Raw genomic sequence first — 7,586 nt, 5'->3', positions numbered from 1 at the left:
CAATTCTTCCTTCCATTCCATTAGTGGTTACGTCAGCGCCAGCGCAACAAAGGCGTGACTCCACGTTGTCACTGCACTTGTTTAAAATGTTCCACTGATCTGTTAGGTAACTCAGGTTGGGTAGAACCAGATCTTTGGTTTGGACACAGAAAATAATTTCGAGATAAGCCAGTGTGGAGCAGAGTTGAAGTTAATTGAAAATAGAGGCACTCAGGAAAGGAAAAGGCACAACTGAGCGCACAGGCCTGTTTGGTTTGCTTTGTTTTTGAGATGGAGCAGCCCCAGCTGGCATGGAATTCACCCTATAGACTGGTCTTGAGTCCATCGAGAACGTCTTGTTCTTTTTCCTGCGTGCTGGATTGTAGCGGTGTGACCCTAACCCTAAACAGTTTTAGATGACTCACTCAAGCAAGAGGCTGTGTATACATACTGTAGGCAGCAGAGCTGAGAAACCTAAGGCCCAGAGGCCAGAGGGGCCATCCTGAGCTCCAGATGCCTGATGTGAGCTGTAGGATCTAGTTTTTGTCCTGGTGGGTTTCAGTCTGGGTTTGTCCAAGCTTTCTTAGCTATGCCTCCACTCTCTTAGCAGTGGAAATATTTCCTCCATGCCACTGTGTGTTGGAAGTATGCAATCTATATTTTGATTTTTCGGAGGAATTGTTATTTTTTTGTTGGCCTGCCTTCCTGATCAGGTGGGAAGGTGTCCAGCCTTCCGGTACTCAGATGGCAGGGTGTCCGGGAAACCCACAGCTCCGAGGCCACAAGGACTGTGAAAGTCTCCCAGCTCCGAGAGGGGACAGAGTCCCAAGGGTATCCTGAGGCACGGGAGCCCAGGAACCTCACATCTTCAACAGAGATATCGTAGCTCCCAAGAGAGGCTTGCCCCAACCCCGAAGAGCCTGAGCTCCGCTCCTTTTTCCTTCTCTTCTTCCTCTGATGCAGTTAGGAGAAGACAGCGGGGAACTGCAGCAAACACAGCGTTTAAATAGTAATTCTTAGGGGCGGAGCTTTCCGGGGCAGGGCTTTCCGGAGTGGGGATTGGTGAGATTTCAAGTCCTGAGCTATGGGACGCTCAGGGATTGGTGGGCTTTTCTGCTCAGGGCTTTGCGTAGTTGGGATGAGTCCCGCTGAGGGCCGGAGATGACAGTTACAGAGGTGGGGTGGGAGAGGCTGGGCCGGAGCTCTCCCAGGCACGGGTCTGGCCGCTTTCCTGCCCTGAGGGGAGAATGCAAGGGCTCCGGAGTGTACGGAGAGTTCGCTGTGAAGCCAGTGGCCTGGAGCAGGAAATGCTGCGCTATCATGAACAGCTCCCGTGGTGTCCGGTTCCGTTAGCTGAGGACTCCGTTAGCCGCTATCGTGGCTCCTGCGTCCGAGGGGCCGGAAGGGGACCTGGCAGGAACCACTCGCCACTGCGTGCTAAATTGGCATCTAAGCATGGCTCTTGGAGGGTGCAGTGCTCCGGCCCGAGCTGCCGCCGTGGGGCAGGGCCGGCGGTGGGTCACCGCAGCTTGGGAGGCGCCAGAACAGCTTCGGGTGGCGTAGCATTGCCTCAGCCCAGGGCATCTGCTGCAGGGGGCTGAGGGTGGCAGGGAGCCTCAGCTCCAGCCTTACAGGGATCACAGCGTAGCGACTGTCGAGTCTCAGACGACATGTGGGGTTTTGTTGTTGTTGAAACTGTTTTTTTTGAGACAGGGTTTCTCTGTGTAACCGTGGCTTACCTGGACTCAATTTGTAGACTAGGCTGTACTTGAACTCACAGAGATCTGTCTGCCTCTGCCTCCCGAGCGCTGGGACTAAAGGTGTGCGCCAGCACGTCCAGCTGTTGTTTATCTGTTTGTTTTTGACATTTGGGATTTTAAAACAGGTTTGGACTGTTAAAGATGATGGAGACCTAAAAATCGGAACCAGTGTATTTTGTGTCATGAAATGGCCATGAGCCCAGGGTGGAGGGTGCGAGCAGCCTGCTGTGCCTTAAATGTGAAGCGTTCCCGTGGGCTGCCATTGTTGAACACCGCCTGGCTGGCGGCGCCATTTGGGAATTGTATACTAATGGTGATTGTATAAAGGATTCTGGAAGCCTTTGGAATTTCACTGTTAAACTGTAGTGGGAGTTTTGGCTTCTTTAAAAACTCAGTTATGTAAACATTTTTGTTTTAATCCCAGGTGTGGGATATGAGGCTGTTTTAGATTGCCCACAGCAGCAGACTCTGCCTTTCGAGGGCTCTTGAGAGGCTGGTGATCTTCGCCAGTTTCTGATGGTTTAATTCTGGGAGCTCTGAGAGGGTATAATTGGCAGAGCCCAGAGAGGGACAGGGCCCTCCAAGGAAGAAGGCTGATGTTCCTGGTTGCTGTTGTTGCAGTTTGATGACAAGAAGTTGCAGATGTCCTGAAATGAAGATTGGACTTGCCCCAAGGAACCCACGGACCCTAACCTGCAGGAAGTAGCTAAAGAGAACTATGTCCCCTTTCCCCACTAACCCTCCTTCTCTCCTACCTGGTGCCGGGGTGTGGGAAGAGATAAGGGTGAAGGGATGTAGAGTTATAAGAAACCCAATAACATAGATTAAAAAAATACACACCAACAGTTACCTCTTAACCCCCTATCTCTGTTTTCCTTTTCAATAATTGAGATTATAGCCTGGCTCTGGAAGGGCTGTGGAGAAGATTACAGTTGGGCAAGGTTAAACCAGAGTCCACTAAAATACCACAAAGAAGTTAGGACATTTCCTCTTACCATAAAAAATTTTGGGGTGGGATTCCTAAAATCTGTAGGTTTTAGCTTGGGAAGGGAGAAAGGTAAAGTGGTTAATCGGCTCTCAGCTCCAGGGGCCCTCTGCAGTAAGGCGGGTCCTCTTCCCAAGTTATGATTTTCTCTGTCCTTCCCACCCAGGGCTGACCCTGCCTTGCTTCTGAGATCAGATGAGTTTGTCCAGGGTGGTCTGGCCACAGACTTTCCCTCTTTCTGTCCAGCCTGAGTTACTGTCCCTTTCTAGACAGGACTATCCTTGGCTGGTCGTGCATGGGTCCATATTGTGCCTGTGCTAGAGAGGAGTTTAGGGTTGCCTGGCGCCTTTTCCTCGATATGTGACCTGTTTTATCTAATCTAATACCTACAGTTTTTTTTCTTTTTGGAGTTTAAGAATTTTACTGTGGGGCTGGAGAGATGGCTCATCTGTTAAGAGGACTTGTTGCTTTTGTAGAGACTTAGGTTTGATTCTGGGAACCCTCGGTCCTCCTCTTGCTTCAGTGGGTTCCTGCTTCCATGTGGTCCACTCTGACAAGCAGGCACATGCACATAAATAAAAAGACAATTTTTAAAAACGTAGAGAGTTTTACTGTGATCTTTTTATTTCACCTTAGCTGAGGCAGCCTTTTCTTCCTACCACAGAGGTTTGGTCCTGTAATTTGACTAGTTGGCTGCCTCTCTTTTGGCAGTCCTTTTTGTTCTCCTTCTGGAATGCCTGTTGTTTGCTTGGGCTTAGCCTTGAGGTCACTGATACCTTCTGCCTTTGAGCAATGTGCATCTTTCCATGGAGTTCTGAGCTACTTTTTCCCCATTAGACCACATTCCTTCATCCTGCCAAACTTGTTCTTTTCTGGCACCTTTACACCTTCCGTGCTCTATGTTGTGCTCCCAGGGTAGTTCCCTGTGCAGCAAAATAGCTTCCAGTTAATCAGCTCCAGGACTGGCTCAGAACACCTTCCTGTTGCCTCGGGATGAACATCTGTTTTTTTTTTTTTTTTTTTTTTTTACTGTCTATTGTTCCCACCCACCCCTTGTCTTTCATCTCCCGTCATCTCACAGGGTGGAAATCTCATCATTCAATAATTATTCTTGCTAAAGCCATTCTTGCCACATTCCCAGGGTCTAGTCCATGTCAGCCCATGGTAAGCACTTAACAGAAGGAATTAGCTATGCTGGGCTACCTTGTCCAGCTTTCCACATGCAGGAGCTCTGAAATGGAAGCCTGGATGGAGAGCAGGTAGAACAGTGGTCTGTAAGGACCTGAATGCTTGTCGCCTGGTGCCTCTCCTCAGCTGTCAAAGGTGCTGATGCACTGTCTTATATCGGGGGCAGGAACGGGGCTAGGCTCTCTAGCAATCTGGCTAGGTTGGGGTGGTGACTGCTGAGCCCAACCCTAGGGCTAGTCTTTGTTGTGCTCGAGATAGTGTTGACAGCTGGCAGCAGTTTAGATTATGAAAGAATTTGCCAAAGACAGAAGAAGGCAGAAGGAGAAGGACTTCATTATAGTAGCCCACGCTTGTAATCCCAGCAGTCAGAAGGCTAAGGCAAGAGGATGGCCTCCAGTGGCAGGCCAGCCTGGGCTAGGTAGTGAGTTCCAGACCAGCTTGAGCTACAGAGTAAGATCCTGACTCAAAATCCAAACAAAGAAGTAGTAAAGACCCCCCAAAAAAGAGGGGGCCATAAATCAGGCCCCCAGCTTCAGGAAATCTGCTGCCCGTAGAATTCCACAAAGCAGCCAATGCCACTGCAAACCTCATCACCTAGATGTTAAAAACAACAACAAAAACAGGCCATCTGTCTCCCATCCTGCAGTTTCAAACACTCTTTACCTAAAAAGTACTCTCTGGGCCTGACTTTACTGGTTCCTCCTTCTCCCTCTTCTGAACTACAAAAACTGACTCCCAGGCTGGCTTATTCTCCTGTACCCTTCTTAGATACTAAGCCACAGGGTTTGGAAATGCCAACCTCTCAGACCAATAAAAGTCTGCTCTTGTCATTTTGAGGTCAAACTGAGTCTCTTATCATCTCTGCTGACTAACTTTGAAGAAGGGGAAGGAAGAGAGAGGGGAGGATGGAGAAGGAAAAGGAGGAAGAAGAGGCAGTGGCAGCTGCAGTGATAGAAAATTTATCACATACACTGAAGGTATATAAGCACAGTAGTCAAGATGCAGAAACTGTACCTGTGAGCCCGGTGCGGTGGTGCACGCCTGTGATCCCAGCACTCAGGGAGGCAGAGGCAGGCAGATCTCTGTGAGTTTGAGGCCAGCCTGGTCTACAAATTGAGTCCAGGACAGCCAGGGCTAAACAGAGAAACCCTGTCTCTGGGGGGAAAAAAAGTGAGAGAGTGAGAGACCAAAAGATAAATTAGCAGCTATTATTAAGACCTGAAGTAGGTATGTAAAGAAGTCTAGTAATGCCCTGAGGGGAAGAGCCACCTCACTTCTTTCCCCACCCACTAGAGACACAGTTGCTAGGAAACTGGACCATCCCCCTAGGGAGGGACACCACCAGGTTATTATGGTCTGGGAACCTTCTTATAGCCAATCGATTAAAAATGTAGCATTTTGACAAATAGATGCTTGACAGGCAGGAATCGCCCCTGCCTTGGGCATGCTGGGATGGACCAGAATCTTTAAATCACCCAACTAACCTGGGCACGGGGCACTCGGCTCCCACCGCTTTGGCGGTGGGTGTGTGTGGGCCCAAGCTGCAGCTTGTAATTTACAATAAAAAGAACCTCATGTATTTACAGCGGAGTCTAGTTATTCCTTGTCTTTGGGGTTTGTGAACTGGGCAGAACAAGAGCGAGATAGAAGAAAAAGAAACTGTACACACATTCAAAGGTGCTGCTTTTCTGGTGGGATTTTTATGTAGGCAGCCAAGCAGGCTTCTCTCTTTGACAAAGTCTCCTGTAGCTGAGGCCTCCAACCTTCTATATAGACAAGGATGTCCCTGAACTTGAACTTCTGATCCTCCTGCCTCCACTTCTCGAGTGCTGGGACTGCAGGTGTGTGGCACCACGTTCAGTTTCTGGATGCTGGGGATTGGACCAGGCATGCCGGCCAAGTGCTCTACCAACCGCTCCGCTCAGGAAGTGTGTTAATGTCTCCGTGTCTGCTTGTTTCGTTCTTATCCAGTCAGACAGCTGTGAAGGGCCCATATCTGCGCTGGGTGGCACCTATCTCATTATTTTGCTGAGGAATACGTTATAGCATGTGATTGTCTCTCCTTGGGGAATGACTATCTATGCAAGGCAGGCATGGGGCTCCAGGGGTCAAACCTGTGAGTGCCTAAGTGTGTTCATTAGAGAATGGAATTCCTTACAGTTGTGCGGAGTGCCCCCAGAGAGACTGTGGCCAGGGCTTTTAGGATGAACTAACGGTTTCTGGTCCTGCTCGGAGGAAGAAGGAGCCTCGTTCTGACACCAGCCTAGGCTGAGGTAAAAGCAGTCCTGAGCTTGGCATACCACAGCACAGCCATCACTCCTGGAACGGCGTCCATATTTCCCCTTACCCCAACTTTCTGCTATCATTTTTTTTCTACAATACTAACCACTGAATAGTTGTCTTCTTTAAGGCAAATCAATCTGCAAGTACTTCTGGAACTTCGTTTGTATTTGAGGTACTCAGGATACAGTACGAACAAAACAAAGATACACCCAACCCTACAGTCCTATGCAAGGATATTAAACACCTACTTTAAAAAGGATGTGAGGCTATGGATATAGTCCAGTGACCAGGTCCCAACCTGGTATATCTGAAGTCCAGGATTCAATCCCCAATACTGAAGAAACAGACAGACACACACACACACAAAAAAAGTAAAAAATATTCCATAAGGTGATAGTTGCTATGGAGAAAAGAAAGTAGAACAGGGTAGAAGATGAAGATAATCCCCAGTGCTGGGGACAAAGAGAAGTTACAGTCTACAATGAGAGAATGTGAGTGCTGGGGTACCGCCCGTGGAAACCTGTGCTTTCAGGCCTGAAGGGAACTGGAGGCCAGCCACTGAGCCACAGGCTGCCCAGAGCAGGGTATGTGAAGAGCACTGACACTGCGGGCCAGCGGAGGAGGTCCACTGAGGGAGTGGAGAGTCCTGAGAGCCTGGCTGGCTCCTTTTGGGGGAGTGGCTTGTGTGTGGACTGTGAGTGGGCTGAAGGCAGCAAGCACAACCACAAGGGCCTGGGAGGGAGCTGTGAGCTAGAGAGACGTGGGGGTTCAGATATTTAAGTCACGGTCACGTCAAAAAGTGATCTCATTCTTGAGCCAGCGCAACTTCCTGGTCCAGCAGGTAAGTGCAGGACGAAAGAACAGCAGCAGTGACAACAAAACAGTCGGGCACACAAAGCAGGTAGTCTCTCAACGGCTGGACACGGAGTCAGGAAGCGTCTGAACCCGGCAAATGCTCTTGGGGTTGATCAACATGACGTTGGCGTTTAAGGTCATGAGCCTGAATACCGGGCCTTGGTTCATGCCTGGAATCCCAGCAAGTGGGAGGTTGTGGCAGGAGGACTGCTGTCATTTTGAGGCCAGCCTGGGCTTGAGCGGGATCCCAACTCAAATACAGTGGATCTATATTTTAAAAACAAAACCATGAGCCTCAGTAAGTTGATGTGTAGAGAGAAAAAGGGTGCAAAAATGAAAACTCAGAAGAAACCCGGTGACCGTAGGTAGAGCCATGAAAGCCTCGCAGGGAAGGTTATTCCAAGGGGGGTTTATTGGTAATAGGAGTCTCTCTTGCCCACCTTCAGAGAGCAGGGAGTCTTAACTTCTGCTTACTGTGTTTCCTACAGAGTGTGAGTGCTTAATAAATACTTCAGTTTTTAAAAACCTGTGAATCA

This window comes from Meriones unguiculatus, chromosome 6 (genome assembly GCF_030254825.1).
Source record: "Meriones unguiculatus strain TT.TT164.6M chromosome 6, Bangor_MerUng_6.1, whole genome shotgun sequence".
NCBI classification, from domain to species: domain Eukaryota; kingdom Metazoa; phylum Chordata; class Mammalia; order Rodentia; family Muridae; genus Meriones; species Meriones unguiculatus.
This window is presented reverse-complemented; position numbering follows the sequence as displayed.